This window comes from Arachis ipaensis, chromosome B6 (assembly GCF_059453495.1).
Source record: "Arachis ipaensis isolate K30076 ecotype BB chromosome B6, ASM5945349v1, whole genome shotgun sequence".
In the NCBI taxonomy this organism is placed as follows: Eukaryota; Viridiplantae; Streptophyta; class Magnoliopsida; order Fabales; family Fabaceae; genus Arachis; species Arachis ipaensis.
Genome location: NC_142441.1, coordinates 108,426,819 through 108,441,148, shown reverse-complemented (window position 1 = coordinate 108,441,148; position 14,330 = coordinate 108,426,819). Strand labels below are relative to the sequence as shown.

Here is a 14,330-nt window from a genome sequence, read left to right as displayed (position 1 = left end):
AAAATTAGATAAATAAAAATTGGGTTGCCTCCCAACAAGCGCTTCTTTAATGTCAATAGCTTGACAGTGGGCTCTCATGGAGCCTCACATATGTTCAGAGCATTGTTGAGACTTCCCAACACCAAACTTAGAGTTTGGATATGGGAGTTCAACACCAAACTTAGAGTTTGGTTGTGGCCTCCCAACACCAAACTTAGAGTTTGACTGTGGGGGCTCTTGTTGACTCTGTTTTGAGAGAAGCTTACTGTGCCTCTTTTCCATGTTTACAGAAGGGTAACCTTGAGTTGTAAACACAAGGGAGTCCTCATTCAATTGAAGGACTAATTCACCTCTGTCAACATCAATCACAACTCTTGCTGTGGCTAGGAAAGGTCTTCCAAGGATGATGGATTCATCCTCATCCTTCCCAGTATCAAGGATTATGAAATCAGCAGGGATGTAAAGGCCTTCAACCTTTACTAACACGTCCTCTACTTGTCCATAAGCCTGTTTTCTTGAATTGTCTGCCATCTCTAATGAGATTTTAGTAGCTTGCACCCCAAAGATTCCCATTTTCTCTATTACAGAGAGGGGCATGAGGATTATCCCTGAACCAAGGTCACACAGAGCCTTTTCAAAGATCATGTTGCCTATGGTACAAGGTATTACGAACTTTCCAGGATCTTGTTTCTTCTGAGGCAATGTCAGTTGATCCAGATCACTTAGTTCATTGGTGAACAAGGGAGGTTCATCTTCCCAAGTCTCAATACCAAATAATTTGGCATTCAACTTCATGATTGCACCAAGGTACTTGGTAACTTGCTCTTCAGTAACATCCTAGGTGCACGAAATTGTGATCTCAGGAAACGGCGCCAAAAACTCTGTACGCACGTCTTAATAAATTATTTTTCATTCACAACTTCGATACAACTAACCAGCAAGTGCACTGAGTCGTCCAAGTAATAAACCTTACGTGAGTAAGGGTCGATCCCACGGAGATTGTTGGTATGAAGCAAGCTATGGTCACCTTGTAAATCTCAGTCAGGCGGATATAAAATAGTTATGGAGTTTTCAAAAATAAATAATAAAATAAAGATAGAAATACTTATGTATATCATTGGTGAGAATTTCAGATAAGCATATAGAGATGCATTCGTTCCTCTGAACTTCTGCTTTCCTGCTGTCTTCATCCAATCAATCCTACTCCTTTCCATGGCTGGCTTTATGTAAGGACATCACATTGTCAATGGCTACTTTTGATCCTCTCTGGAAAATGGTCCAATGCGCTGTCACTGCATGGCTAATCATCTGGAGGCATCACCCTTGTCAATGGCTGCATCTCATCCTCTTGTGAAAATGCTCCAAATGCTCTGTCACAGCACGGCTAATCATCTAAGGTTCTCGATCATACTGGAATAGGATTCACCCTCCTTTTGCGTCTGTCACTACGCCCAGCACTCGCAAGTTTGAAGTTCGTCACAGTCATTCAATCCCAGAGTCCTACTCGGAATACCACAGACAAGGTTTAGACTTTCCGGACTCTCATGAATGCCGCCATCAATCTAGCTTATACCACGAAGATTCTGATTAAGAGATCCAAGAGATACTCATTCAATCTAAGGTAGAACGGAAGTGGTTGTCAGGCACGCGTTCATAGGGAATGATGATGATTGTCACGTTCATCACATTCAGGTTGAAGTGCGAATGAATATCTTAGAAGTGGAATAAGTTGAATTGAATAGAAAAATAGTAGTACTTTGCATTAATCTTTGAGGAACAGCAGAGCTCCATACCTTAATCTATGGAGTGCAGAAACTCTACTGTTTGAAAATACATAAGTGAAAGGTTCAGGCATGGCCGAATGGCCAGCCCCCATGATCTAAGAACTAAGCGTCCCAAGATGTCTAATACAATAGTAAAAAGTCCTATTTATACTAAACTAGCTACTAGGGTTTACAGAAGTAAGTAATTGATGCATAAATCCACTTCCGGGACCCACTTGGTGTGTGCTTGGGCTGAGCTTGAATGTTACACGTGCAAAGGCTCTTTCTGGAGTTGAACGCCAGGTCGTAACGTATTTCTGGCGTTCAACTCTGGTTTGTGACGTGTTTCTGGCGTTTAACTCCAGACAGCAGCGCAGAACTGGCGTTCAATGCCCTTTAACGTCGTCTAAACTCAGCCAAAGTATGGACTATTATATATTTCTGGAAAGCCCTGGATGTCTACTTTCCAACGCAATTAGAAGCGCGCCATTTTGAGTTCTGTAGCTAAAGAAAATCCACTTTGAGTGAAGGAAGGTCAGAATCCAACAGCATCAGTAGTCCTTCTTCAACCTCTAAATCTGATTTTTGCTCAAGTCCCTCAATTTCAGCCAGAAAATACCTGAAATCACAGAAAAACACACAAACTCATAGTAAAGTCCAGAAATGTCAATTTAACATAAAAACTGATGAAAACATCCCTAAAAGTAACTAGATTCTACTAAAAACATACTAAAAACAATGCCAAAAAGCGTATAAAATATCCACTAATCACAACACCAAACTTAAATTGTTGCTTGACCCCAAGCAACTGAAAATCAAATAGGATAAAAAGAAGAGAATATACTATAAATTTCAAACTATCAATGAAACATAGCTCCAATTAAATGAGCGGGACTTGTAGCTTTTTGCCTCTTGAATAGTTTTGGCATCTCACTTTATCCATTGAAGTTCAGAATGATTGACATCTATAGGAACTCAGAGTTCAGATAGTGTTATTGATTCTCCTAGTTCAGTATGATGATTTTTGAACACAGCTATTTTATGAGTCTTGGCCGTGGCCCTAAGCACTTTGTTTTCCAGTATTACCACCGGATACATAAATGCCACAGACACATAATTGGGTGAACCTTTTCAGATTGTGACTCAGCTTTGCTAAAGTCCCCAATTAGAGGTGTCTAGGGTTCTTAAGCACACTCTTCTTTTGCTTTGGACCTTGACTTTAACCGCTCAGTCTCAAGTTTTCACTTGACACCTACACGCCACAAGCATATGGTTAGGGACAGCTTCGTTTAGCCGCTTAGGCCAGGATTTTATTCCTTTAGGCCCTCCTATCCACTGATGCTCAAAGCCTTGGGATCCTTTTTATTACCCTTGCCTTTTGGTTTTAAGGGTTACTGGCTTTTTGCTCTTGCCTCTTGGTTTTAAGAGCTTTTAGCTTTTTCTGCTTGCTTTTTCTTTTTATATTTTTTTCGCCTATATTTTTTTTTCTGCAAGCTTTGTTCTTTGCTGCTTTTTGTTGCTTCAAGAGTCATTTTTATGATTTTTCAGATTATCAAATAACATGTCTCCTTATCATCATTCTTTCAAGAGCCAACATATTTAACATTCTTTAACAACAACTTCAAAAGACATATGCACTGTTCAAGCATTCATTCAGAAAACAAGAAGCATTGTCACCACATCAATATAATTAAACTAAGTTCAAGGATAAATTCGAAACTCATGTACTTCTTATTCTTTTGAATTAAAATAGTTTTCATTTAAGAGAGGTGATGGATTCATAGGACATTCATAACTTTAAGACAAAGTTACTAAATACTAATGATCATGTAATGAAGACACAAACATGGATAAGCACTTAACAGAGAAAACGAAAAACAGAGAATGTAAGAACAAGGAATGAGTCCACCTTAGTGATGGTGGCGTTTCCTTCTTGAGGAACCAATGATGTCCTTGAGCTCTTCTATGTCTCTTCCTTGTCTTTGTTGCTCCTCCCTCATTGCTTTTTGATCTTCTCTTATTTCATGAAGGATGATGGAGTGCTCTTGATGTTCCACCCTTAGTTGTCCCATGTTGGAACTTACTTCTCCTAGGGAGGTGTTGATTTGCTCCCAATAGTTTTGTGGAGGAAAATGCATTTGAGGCATCTCCGGGATCTCATGGTGATGAGCTTCATGCGTCTCTTGAGATCCATGAATGGGCTCTCTTGCTTGCTCCATCCTTTTCTTAGTGATGGGCTTCTCTTCCTCAATGGGAATGTCTCCTTCTATGAAAGCTCCAGCTGAGTAACATAGATGGCAAATAAGATGAGGAAAAGCTAGCATTGCCCCAGGAGAGGGCTATTCGGCTATTTTGTAGAGTTCAAGGGAGATGACTTCATGAACTTCTACTTCTTCTCCAATCATGATGCTATGGATCATGATGGCCTGATCCACAGTAACTTCAGATCGGTTGCTAGTGGGGATGATGGAGCGTTGGATGAACTCCAACCATCCCCTTGCCACAGGCTTGAGGTCCAGTCTTCTTAATTGAACCGACTTGCCTTTGGAGTCAATCTTCCATTGAGATCCTTCCACACATATGTCCATGAGGACTTGGTCTAACCTTTGATTAAGGTTGACCCTTCTAGTGTAGGGGCGTGCATCTCCTTGCATTATAGGCAAGTTAAACGCCAACCTCACATTTTCCGGACTAAAATCTAAGTATTTCCCCCGAACCATTGTAATATAATTCTTTGGGTTTGGGTTCTTACTTTGATCATGGTTCCTAGTGATCCATGCATTGGCATAGAACTCTTGAACCATTAGGATGCCGACTTGTTGGATGGGGTTTGTTAGAACTTCCCAACCTCTTCTTTGGATTTCATGTCGGATCTCCGGATACTCATTCTTCTTGAGCTTGAAAGGGACCTCGGGGATCACCTTCTTCTTGACCACAACATCATAAAAGTGGTCTTGATGAGCTTTGGAGATGAATCTTTCCATCTCCCATGACTCGGAGGTGGAAGCTTTTGTCTTCCCTTTCCCTTTTCTAGAGGATTCTCCGGTCTTAGGTGCCATCAATGGTAATGGAAAAACAAAAAGCTTATGCTTTTACCACACCAAACTTAGAATATTGCTCACCCTCGAGCAAGAGAAGAAAGAATAGAAGAAGAAGAAATGAAGGAGAGGGAGAAGGGGTTGTGTTTCGGCCAAGAAGGGGAAGAGAGGGTTGTGTTGTGTGAAAATGAAGAAGAATGGAGGGCTTTATATAGGGAAGGGAGGGGGTAAGGTTCGGCCATAAGGGTGGGTTTTGGGTGGGGAAGTGATTTTAAATTTTGAAGGTAGGTGGAGTTTATGAGGTAGGTTTATGGGGAAGAGTGGATGGATATGAGTGGTGAAGTGGTGATAGGGAAGGGAGATTGAGGTGATTGGTGAAGAGTTTTGGGGAAGAGTGTTTATGGGATTGTGTGAAAGAGGGGTGAGAAGAAGTGAGTGGAGGTAGGTGGGGATCCTGTGGGGTCCACAGATCCTGAGGTGATCCTGTGGGGTCCACAGATCCTGAGGTGTTCAAGGATTTACAACCTTGCACCAACTTAGGCATGCAAAATGCCCTTGCACACAACTCTGGGCGTTCAGCGCCAGATTGATGCTTGTTCTGGGCGTTGAACACCCATTTGTTGCCCATTTCTGGCGTTGAACGCCAGAACTATGCCTGTTCTGGGCGTTCAGCGCCAGCTCTTCTCCAGGGTGCAATTCTGGCGTTCAAACGCCCAGATGCTGCCCATTTTGGGCGTTCAGTGCCAGAACCATGCTCTGTTCTGGCGTTGAACGCCAGCCAGATGCTTCTTACTGGCGTTTAAATGCCAGTGAGATCTTCCTCCAGGGTGTGATTTTTCTTCTGCTGTTTTTGTTTCCGTTCTCAATTTTATTTATTTATTTTGTGACTCCACATGATCATGTACCTATAAAGACATATAACTAATAAAAATATAGTTAAATAAAAATTGGGATGCCTCCCAACAAGCGCTTCTTTAATGTCAATAGCTTGACAGTGGGCTTTCATGGAGCCTCACAGATGTTCAGAGCATTGTTGAGACTCCCCAACACCAAACTTAGAGTTTGGACATGGGAGTTCAACACCAAACTTAGAGTTTGGTTGTGGTCTCCCAACACCAAACTTAGAGTTTGACTATGGGGGCTCTGGTTGACTCTGCAGTGAGAGAAGCTTTTTATGCTTCCTCTCCATGTTTACAGAAGGATGACCTCGAGTTTTAAACACAAGGGAGTCCTCATCCAATTGAAGGACTAGTTCACCTCTGTCAATATCAATCACAGCTCTTGTTGTGGCTAGGAAGGGTCTTCCAAGGATGATGGATTCATCATCATTCTTCCTAGTATCCAGGACTATGAAATCAGCAGGGATGTAAAGGCCTTCAACCTTTACTAACACGTCCTCTACTTGTCTATAAGCCTGTTTTCTTGAATTGTCTGCCATCTCTAATGAGATTTTAGCAGCTTGCACCCCATAGATTCCCAGTTTCTCTATTACAGAGAGGGGCATGAGGTTTATCCCTGACCCAAGGTGACATAGAGCCTTTTCAAAGGTCATGGTGCCTATGGTACAAGGTATTAAGAACTTTCCAGGATCCTGTTTCTTCTGAGGCAATGTCAGTTGATCCAGATCACTTAGTTTATTAGTGAACAAGGGAGGTTCATCTTCCCAAGTCTCAATACCAAATAATTTGGCATTCAGCTTCATGATTGCACCAAGGTACTTGGTAACTTGCTCTTCAGTAACATCCTCATTCTCTTCAGAAGAGGAATACTCATCAGAGCTCATGAATGGCATAAGGAGGTTTAATGGAATCTCTATGGTCTCTAAATGAGCCTCAGATTCCTTTGGTTCCTCAGAGGGAAACTCCTTATTGATCACTGGACGTCCCAGGAGGTCTTCCTCACTGGGATTCATGTCCTCAACCTCCCTTACTGGTTCGGCCATGGTAATTAATTCAATGTCCTTGCACTTTCCTTTTGGATTTTCTTCTGTATTGCTTGGAAGAGTACTAAGAGGGATTTCAGTGATCCTTTTACTCAGCTGGCCCACTTGTGCTTCCAAATTTCTAATGGAGGACCTTGTTTCATTCATGAAACTCACAGTGGCCTTAGATAGATCAGAGACTAAGTTTGCTAAATTAGAGGTATTTTGTTCAGAGTTCTCTGTCTGTGGCTGAGTGGATGATGGAAAAGGTTTACTATTGTTAAACCTATTTCTTCCACCATTATTAAAGCCTTGTTGAGGCTTTTGTTGATCCTTCCATGAGAAATTTGGGTGATTTCTCCATGAGAGGTTATAGGTGTTTCCATAAGGTTCACCCATATAATTTACCTCTGCTATTGCAGGGTTCTCAGGATCATAAGCTTCTTCTTCAGAAGATGCCTCTTGAGTACTGTTGGATGCAGCTTGCATTCCATTCAGACTCTTGAGAAATCATATTGACTTGCTGAGTCAATATTTTATTCTGAGCCAGTATGGCATTCAGAGTATCAATTTCAAGAACTCTCTTCTTCATAGGCATCCCATTACTCACAGGATTCCTCTCAGAAGTGTACATGAACTGGTTATTAGCAACCATGTCAATGAATTCTTGAGCTTCTGCAGGCATTTTCTTTAGGTGAATGGATCCACCTGCAGAGGTGTCCAATGACATTTTAGCTAATTCATACAGACCATCATAGAATATGTCCAGGATGGTCCATTCTGAAAGCATGTCAGAAGGACACTTTTTGGTCAGTTCTTTGTATCTCTCCCAAGCTTCATAGAGGGATTCACCTTCTTTCTGTCTGAAGGTCTGAACATCCACTCTAAGCTTACTCAGATTTTGAGGAGGAAAGAACTTGGCTAAGAAAGCCTTGACCAGCTTATCCCAAGAGTTCAGGCTATCCTTAGGTTGAGAGTCCAACCATACTCTAGCTCTGTCTCTTACAGCAAAAGGGAAAAGCATGAGCCTGTAGACTTCAGGATCTACTCCATTAGTCTTAACAGTATCACATATCTGCAAGAATTCAGTTAAGAATTGAAAAGGATCTTCATATGGAAGTCCATGAAACTTGCAGTTCTGCTGCATCAGAGAAACTAATTGAGGTTTCAGCTCAAAATTGTTTGCTCCAATGGCAGGAATGGAGATGCTTCTTCCATGTAAATTGGAATTAGGTGCAGTAAAGTCACCAAGCATCCTCCTTGCATTATTATTATTATTTTCGGCTGCCATCTCCTCTTCTTGTTCGAAAATTTCTGAAAGGTGCTTGCTGGATTGTTGTAATTTAGCTTCTCTTAGTTTCTTCTTCGGAGTCCTTTCAGGTTCTGGATCTGCTTCAACAAGAATGTTCTTGTCCTTGCTCCTTCTCATATAAAAAAGAGGGAACAGAAAAATAATAATAATAATAATAGGGATCCTTTTTACCACAGGTATAGAGGTTCCCCTGTGTGAGTAGAAGAAGAGAAGAAGAAAAGAATGTAATGTAAAGAAAGAAACACAAGGTTGAGGAGAGCAGAGAGAAGGAGAATTTTCGAAAATTATTTTTGAAAAAGAGTTAGTGATTTTTGAAAATAGTTTTTGAAAAAGGTTAGTAATTTTCGAAAATTAAAATCAAAAATTAAAATAATTAGTTAATTAAAAAGAAATTTTTGAAAAAGAGGGAGATATTTTCAAAAATTAGAGAGAGAGAGTTAGTTAGGTAGTTTTGAAAAAGATAAGAAACAAACAAAAAGTTAGTTAGTTAGTTGAAACAAATTTTGAAAATCAATTTTGAAAAGATAAGAAGATAAGAAGTTAGAAGGGATATTTTAAAATCAAATTTTTGAAAAAAATATGATTTTGAAAAGGATAAGATAAAAAGATATTTTTGAAAAGATATGATTGAAATTAGTTTTGAAAAAGATTTGATTTTTTAAAATCACAATTAATGACTTGATTCATAAGAAATCACAAGATATGATTCTAGAACTCAAAGTTTGAATCTTTCTTAACAAGTAAGTAACAAACTTGAAATTTTTGAATCAAAACATTAATTGATGATGATATTTTCGAAAATTATGTGATAAAGTTAAGAAAAAAATTTTTGAAAAAAATTTTTATAATTTTCGAAAATAAATAAGAAAAATGAAAAAGATTTTATTTTTGAAAAAGATTTTGAAAAAGATAAGATTTTTAAATTGAAAATTTGATTTGACTCATAAAAAATAACTAGATTTTAAAAATTTTTGAAAAAGTCAAATCTAATTTTCGAAATTTATGAGTGAAAAAGGGAAAGATATTTTTTTGATTTTTGAATTTTTAATGATGAGAGAGAAAAAATTAAAACATCATTTTCATGTTTTTCTCTTTTCTTTTTGGATCAAAACAAGGAATGCATGCAAGAACACTATGAATGTCAAGATGAACACCAAGAACACTTTGAAGATCAAGATGAACATCAAGACTTATTTTTGAAAATTTTTATATGCAAAGAAAATATGCAAGACACTAAACTTAGAAATCTTTCATGTTTAGACTCTATGGATGCAAAAATGCATATGAAAAACAAGAAAAGACACAAAACAAGAAAACATCAAGATCAAACAAGAAGACTTACCAAGAACACTTGAAGATCATGAAGAACACCATGAATGCATGATTTTTTCGAAAAAATTTATGCAAGATGAATATGCAATTGACACCAAACTTAAAAATTGACTCAAGACTCAAACAAGAAACATGAAAAATATTTTTGATTTTTATGATTTTCTAATTTTTTTTGTATTTTTCGAAAATTATTTGAAAAAGAAAAATAAGGATTCCAAAATTTTTAATATGAATTCCAGGAATCTAGCATTCTTATTCTAAAGCTCCAATCTGAGGGTTAGGCATGGCTTAATAGCCAGCCAAGCTTTAGTATGTAACATCAGAATATACTGCTCATTACTTATCAAATTAACTTGCCCCTATGCTGATGGTTGGAAGCCCCTATCCAAAAGAATTAGACATGGCTTTACAGCCAGCCAGGCTCCAACATGCTTCATGAAACTCTAGAATTCATTCTTAAAAAATTTAGAATAATTTTCGAAAACAGATGAGAAATTTTTGAAAGATTTTTTTTTTTGAAAAATTTTTTTGAAAACTTTTTGAAAACAAAATAAGAAGAAAATTACCCAATCTAAGCAACAAAATGAACCGTCAGTTGTCCAAACTCGAACAATCCCCGGCAACGGCGCCAAAAACATGGTGCACGAAATTGTGATCTCAGGCAACGGCGCCAAAAACTCTGTACGCACATCTTAATAAATTGTTTTTCATTCACAACTTCGATACAACTAACCAGCAAGTGCATTGGGTCATCCAAGTAATAAACCTTACGTGAGTAAGGGTCGATCCCACGGAGATTGTTGGTATGAAGCAAGCTATGGTCACCTTGTAAATCTCAGTCAGGCGGATATAAAATAGTTATCGAGTTTTCAAAAATAAATAATAAAATAAAGATAGAAATACTTCTGTATATCATTGGTGAGAATTTCAAATAAGCATATAGAGATGTATTCGTTCCTCTGAACTTCTGCTTTCCTGCTGTCTTCAATCAATCAATCCTACTCCTTTCCATGGCTGGCTTTATGTAAGGACATCACCATTGTCAATGGCTACTTTTGATCCTCTCTGGAAAATGGTTCGATGCGCTGTCACTGCATGGCTAATCGTCTGGAGGCATCACCCTTGCCAATGGCTGCATCCCATCCTTTTGTGAAAATGCTCCAAATGCTCTGTCACAGCACGGCTAATCATCTGAGGTTCTCGATCATACTGGAATAGGATTCACCCTCCTTTTGTGTCTGTCACTATGCCCAGCACTCGCGAGTTTGAAGTTCGTCACAGTCATTCAATCCCAGAGTCCTACTCGGAATACCACAGACAAGGTTTAGACTTTTTGGACTCTCATGAATGCCGTCATCAATCTAGCTTATACCACGAAGATTCTGATTAAGAGATCCAAGAGATACTCATTCAATCTAAGGTAGAACGGAAGTGGTTGTCAGGCACACGTTCATAGGGAATGATGATGATTGCACGTTCATCACATTCAGGTTGAAGTTAGAATGAATATCTTAGAAGTGGAATAAGTTGAATTGAATAGAAAAACAGTAGTACTTTGCATTAATCTTTGAGGAACAGCAGAGCTCCACACCTTAATCTATAGAGTGCAGAAACTCTACCGTTTGAAAATACATAAGTGAAAGGTTCAGGCATGGCCGAATGGCCAGCCCCCATGATCTAAGAACTAAGCATCCCAAGATGTCTAATACAATAGTAAAAAGTCCTATTTATACGAAACTAGCTACTAGGGTTTACAGAAGTAAGTAATTGATGCATAAATCCACTTCCGGGGCCCACTTGGTGTGTGCTTGGGCTGAGCTTGAATGTTACACGTACAGAGGCTCTTTCTGGAGTTGAACGCCAGGTTGTAACGTATTTCTGGCGTTCAACTCTGGTTTGTGACGTGTTTCTGGCGTTTAACTCCAGACAACAGCGTAGAACTGGCGTTCAACGCCCTTTTACGTCGTCTAAACTCAGCCAAAGTATAGACTATTATATATTGCTGGAAAGCCCTGGATGTCTATTTTCCAATGCAATTGGAAGCGTGCCATTTTGATTCTGTAGCTCCAGAAAATCCACTTTGAGTGCAGAGAGGTCAGAATCCAACAGCATCAGCAGTCCTTCTTCAACCTCTGAATCTGATTTTTACTCAAGTCCCTCAATTTTAGCCAGAAAATACCTGAAATCACAGAAAAACACACAAACTCATAGTAAAGTCCAGAAATGTGAATTTAACATAAAAACTGATGAAAACATCCCTAAAAGTAACTAGATTCTACTAAAAACATACTAAAAACAATGCTAAAAAGCATATAAATTATCCGCTCATCAATCCTCATTCTCTTCAGAAGAGGAATACTCATCAGAGCTCATGAATGGCATAAGGAGGTTTAATGGAATCTCTATGGTCTCTAAATGAGCCTCAGATTCCTTTGGTTCCTCAGAGGGAAACTCCTTATTGATCACTGGACGTCCCAGGAGGTCTTCCTCACTGGGATTCACGTCCTCAACCTCCCTTACTTGTTCGGCCATGGTAATTAATTCAATGACCTTGCACTCTTCTTTTGGATTTTCCTCTGTATTGCTTGGGAGAGTACTAGGAGGGATTTCAGTGATCCTTTTACTCAGCTGGCCCACTTGTGCTTCCAAATTTCTAATGGAGGACCTTGTTTCATTCATGAAACTCACAGTGGCCTTAGATAGATCAGAGACTAAGTTTGCTAAATTAGAGGTATTTTGTTCAGAGTTCTCTGTCTGTTGCTGAGTGGATGATGGAAAAGGCTTGCTATTGCTAAACCTGTTTCTTCCACCATTATTAAAGCCTTGTTGAGGCTTTTGATCCTTCCATGAGAGATTTGGGTGATTTCTCCATGAGGGGTTATAGGTGTTTCCATAAGGTTCACCCATGTAATTCACCTCTGCTATTGTAGGGTTTTCAGGATCATAAGCTTCTTCTTCAGAAGATGCCTCTTGAGTACTGTTGGATGCAGCTTGCATTCCATTCAGACTCTGAGAAATCATATTGACTTGCTGAGTCAATATTTTATTCTGAGCCAATATGGCATTCAGAGTATCAATTTCAAGAACTCTCTTCTTCTGAGGCGTCCTATTACTCACAGGATTCCTCTCAGAGGTGTACATGAACTGGTTATTAGCAACCATGTCAATGAGTTCTTGAGCTTCTGCAGGCGTTTTCTTTAGGTGAATGGATCCACCTGCAGAAGTATCCAATGACATCTTAGCTAATTCAGACAGACCATCATAGAATATTTCCAGGATGGTCCATTCTGAAAGCATGTCAGAAGGACACTTTTTGGTCAGTTCTTTGTATCTCTCCCAAGCTTCATAGAGGGATTCACCTTCTTTCTGTCTGAAGTTCTGAACATCCACTCTAAGCTTACTCAGCTTTTGAGGAGGAAAGAACTTGGCTAAGAAAGCCTTGACCAGCTTATCCCAAGAGTTCAGGCTATCCTTAGGTTGAGAGTCCAACCATACTCTAGCTCTGTCTCTTACAGCAAAAGGGAAAAGCATGAGCCTGTAGACTTCAGGATCTACTCCATTAGTCTTAACAGTATCACATATCTGCAAGAATTCAGTTAAGAATTGAAAAGGATCTTCAGATGGAAGTCCATGAAACTTGCAGTTCTGCTGCATCAGAGAAACTAATTGAGGTTTCAGCTCAAAATTGTTTGCTCCAATGGCAGGAATGGAGATGCTTCTTCCATGTAAATTGGAATTAGGTGCAGTAAAGTCACCAAGCATCCTCCTTGCATTATTATTATTATTTTCGGCTGCCATATCCTCTCCTTGTTCGAAAATTTCTGAAAGGTGCTTGCTGGATTGTTGTAATTTAGCTTCTCTTAGTTTTCTCTTCAGAGTCCTTTCAGGTTCTGGATCTGCTTCAACAAGAATGTTCTTGTCCTTGCTCCTGCTCATATGAAAAAGAGGGACAGAAAAATAATAATAATAATAGGGATCCTTTTTACCTAAGTATAGAGGTCCCTGTGTGAGTAGAAGAAAAGAAGAGTAATGTAAAGAAAGAAACACAAGGGTGAGGAGAGCAGAGATATGAGATGAGAGAGAAAAGGAATTTTTTGAAAATTATTTTTTTAAAAAGAGTTAGTGATTTTCGAAAATGGTTTTGAAAAAGGTTAGTAATTTTTCGAAAATTAAAATCAAAAATTAAAATAATTAGTTAATTAAAAAGAAATTTTGAAAAAGAGGGAAGATATTTTCGAAAATTAGAGAGAGAGGGAGTTAGTTAGGTAGTTTTGAAAAAGATAAGAAACAAACAAAAAGTTAGTTAGTTAGTTGAAACAAATTTGAAAATCAATTTTGAAAAGATAAGAAGATAAGAAGTTAGAAAGGATATTTTAAAATCAAATTTTGAAAAAGATAAGATAAAGAGATATTTTTGAAAAGATATGATTGAAATTAGTTTTGAAAAAGATTTGATTTTTTAAAATCACAATTAATGACTTGATTCACAAGAAATCACAAGATATGATTCTAGAACTAAAAGTTTGAATCTTTCTTAACAAGTAAGTAACAAACTTGAAATTTTTGAACCAAAACATTAATTGATAATGTTATTTTCGAAAATTATGATATAAAATTAAGAAAAAGATTTTTGAAAATTATTTTTAAAATTTTTGAAAATAAATAAGAAAAATAAAAAAGATTTGATTTTTGAAAAAGATTCTGAAAAAGATAGGATTTTCAAATTGAAAAATTGATTTGACTCATAAGAAACAACTCGATTTTAAAAATTTTAAAAAAGTCAATTCAAATTTTCGAATTTGATGAGAAGAAAAAGGGAAAGATATTTTTTTTATTTTTGAATTTTTAATGATGAAAGAGAAAAAAATTAAAACATCATTTTTCATGTTTTTCTCTTTTCTTTTTGGATCAAAACAAGGAATGCATGCAAGAACACTATGAATATCAAGATGAACACCAAGAACACTTTGAAGATCAAGATGAAC

At 38.0% G+C, this 14,330-nt stretch overlaps 2 non-coding genes across 2 annotated transcripts; both read left to right on the top strand.

Moving 5' to 3' along the window:
- The first annotated feature begins 7,485 nt into the window (after positions 1-7,485).
- On the top strand, positions 7,486-7,593 carry LOC148562250 (small nucleolar RNA R71). Its single transcript, XR_015886824.1, has one exon. It is a non-coding gene; the product is annotated as a small nucleolar RNA R71 (small nucleolar RNA).
- Positions 7,594-12,636: 5,043 nt separating this feature from the next.
- Positions 12,637-12,744, top strand: LOC148562249 (small nucleolar RNA R71). The gene has a single exon (XR_015886651.1). It is a non-coding gene; the product is annotated as a small nucleolar RNA R71 (small nucleolar RNA).
- The last annotated feature ends 1,586 nt before the right edge of the window (positions 12,745-14,330 follow it).